Source organism: Camelus ferus, chromosome 19, assembly GCF_009834535.1.
Source record: "Camelus ferus isolate YT-003-E chromosome 19, BCGSAC_Cfer_1.0, whole genome shotgun sequence".
In the NCBI taxonomy this organism is placed as follows: domain Eukaryota; kingdom Metazoa; phylum Chordata; class Mammalia; order Artiodactyla; family Camelidae; genus Camelus; species Camelus ferus.
Window position 1 is genome coordinate 2687992 of NC_045714.1, and position 3146 is coordinate 2691137.

Consider the following 3146-nt stretch of genomic DNA (forward strand, 5'->3'; position numbering starts at 1 on the left):
AGCCTCCCTTCCACAGCTTTCCTAGGGCTGGGGCCCCTTGCCTTGGAAACCGCCTGAGTGTTATCTAAACTGTACAACCGGGTCTCTGAAAAGCTCAGGCTTGGCCTTGGCGGGGAAGGAAGGCAATCTGGAACTGGATCACATTGGAGCCTCCCTTCCCCAACTGTCAGGACCTCAGGGCTTGATCTCAGCAGCTTCTTGCTGTCGTGGGAAAGAACTAGGGGCTGAAGGTATATGGCAACTTGAGGCTGTATGTTTATGTTTCAACTCTAATATGGCGACTGGGCTTTGTCTCATTTGAGGCCGGGGTCCTTGGGGGCCTGAGACCAGGCTCCCAACAAGGACTGGCCAGAGCTGGAGGAACTCTGCTTACTCCAGCCATCTTTCCCAACCCAGACCTGCTGTCAAGCAAGGCTTCTTCAGAAAAGTTGAGACACAGCTTGAAAGCCCCAGGATCTTTGCTCAACCCGCTGTTCCCCATCTTAGGGGTAGAGGATGCCTGGCTGCCAGCAGGGACTCTGCCACAGTGGGCAGCTCTTGTTTTTCTTGGTGTCCCAAAGTGGGGGTGCGTTGGTGTTCCCACCACAGAAACCAGAGCCTGGAACAGAAATGGGGATACCTGCAAAAGTCACCCAGACTTCAACCCAGTGTGGTCTGTCCATGGTCAACAAATATTTATAGAGGGTCGGGCACAGTTCTGGGCCCAGAGACTGCAAGGGTGACAAGACTTGGCCCCACCCTTAAGCAGTCCACAGACTCATGGATGGAGAAAAATGGACAAACACTGAGCGCAGGTGGCTATAGGAATACAGAAAAGGGGGCTGACCTAGCCTAGCCTGGGTGGAGGCAAGTTCAGGGAAGGCTGCTTGGTAGAGATGACATCTCAGGTTAAGACCTGAAGGCTGACTCAGGCAAAGAGGGGAGGAAGCAGAGGGAGAGTGAAAGCAAACAGCATATGCAGACATCCAGGGTCAAGGGAGAACTCTGCACATTTAGGGAAATTACAAGTAGTTCAATATTTCTGGAACCGGATGAAAGCACGATGGTTTAAAGGTCCAGATTGTGAATAACATGAATATATGTAAAGTGCTAGGCCCAGCCCAGAGTAAACACTCTGCCATAGTAGCTCTTGTTATAACTATAGTCTTGTAAGCCAAGTTAAGGGTTTGGAACATCATTGTGCAGTCAATGGGGAGACATTCAAGGGTTTTAAAGCCAGGGTGACTTGATCACAGATTTGCAACATGACCAGACTTGAAGAGATCCCTGTGCTCGCATGGTGGATTAGGGACCACAAAAGAAGCAAGGCTGGAGGATCAGAAGACCAGTTTGGAGACTGATCTCTAAACCAGCAGTAATTCAGAAAAGAGGTAGGGGGTGGGGGGCTTCAGATAGCCCCCGACAGTAGAATAGAGAAATACACATTGGAAGACAGAACACAGCAATGAAAATGAACTATCTACATGCAGTAACATGGATGAGGCTTACAAGTGCAACGTGGAGCAAAAGAAGGCAAACACATATATAATTCTATTTATATAAAATTCAAGAAACAGGTAAAACGAAACTAGTGTTTAGGGATGCGTGCTTAGGTGGTAACACTATAAAAGCAAGGAAGTGATTATCATGAAAGTAGTGAAGGCAGTGATTACCCTGTGCTTGGCAATACCTTGACTTGAATGATGTAATTTACCAGGTTTTCACTCTGTGACAAATCATTTCCATTTCTGTTTTGTGTACTTTCCTGTATGTAGGCTATTTTTAGTAAAAAAAAAAAAAGTTTTTAAAAATAACAGGGCTTGCTCTAGGCAGTGGAAATGAGGATGGAGAGAAGGGATGAGGTATATATTGGAGGAACAAGTTTGGGGAGGCAGACGAAGGTGAGGAGTGTGTTTAACACTCTAAATTAGAGAGACCTGCAAGATACTGAAGTGGAAATGCCCAGGATCCCCGTGTGAGCTCAGACAAGTCACCTGCCCTGAGTCCAGATTCCCTTCTCCACAAGTGAGAGAAGCAGTGTGGTTTTAGGGAACCAGCCTTGGGTTTTGGTGTTGGAAACCCTAAGCTTAAAATCCCAGTTCTCTTACTTCACGGCTGTGAACTTAGACAATTACTTCACCCCTCCTCTCCACTCCCTCAGCTTCAGTTTCCTCATGTGTAGATTTGATATAATCATTTCAACTCTCAGGGTTCTGGCAGAGGATTACATGGTAAAACAGGATAGGCACTTGGGGTGTTCAGTGCTTTGATCATCAATTAAGAGAATGAATAACGAATGAGAAAATACACTGAGAACATGGAAAGCAAGAATAGGTAACAATCACTGTGATTTTTACACTCCAGTGCTATTAAGAACTAGCTGGTGAGCTTGCAAAACTGGGCATTCTGTAAGTCCAGAGTGACCACATAATTTATTGTCCAAACCAGGGCCCTTTTGAGAAAGGAGGCAATGTTAATAATTATACCAAAAGACATAAATCAATACTGTCAATATTAAAAAATAAAAAAGTCCCAGGCAGAGGGGGAGGGTATAGGTCAGTGGCAGAGTGTGCTTGGTATGCATGCAAGTCTAGTGGTTCTACTGGGGTTCAAACCCCAGAACCTTCTTTAAAATATATAAATATATATATATATATATATATATATACACACACACAAACAAAGCTAATTCCCCCCCCCCCCAAAAAAGACTGTCCCAGGCAAAGCAGAACATGTGGTTCTCCTGTGTCTGTCTGAGATGGGGAGTCTGCATCTGATTTCCTGTCAAGCCTCTCAGGTGAACTGTATGCACCACCAGGACAGGATTGCTGCACCTACAGTGCCTACACGGAGCTGGTTTATTTACAGAAGGCTCAGGTTTACTTGGAGTAATCCTGCCAACCCTGTGAGGTGGTAACAGATAACATCTATTAGTTCCAGGTACTGTGCTGAGTACTTCTACAGGCATCATCCCCGTTAATTCTCCCCAAACCTTTATGAGGTAAGCGGACTTAGCGTCCACTAGAGAAAACTAAAGTTTAAAGATGTTAAGGAACTCCTCCAAGGTCACATGTAAGGTGGAGGAGCAGGGGTTTGAACCCAGTCACTGATGGGAACCCTACTTAATTACTGTTCATACAACGTCCTCAGGTTTTACTGGAACTCCC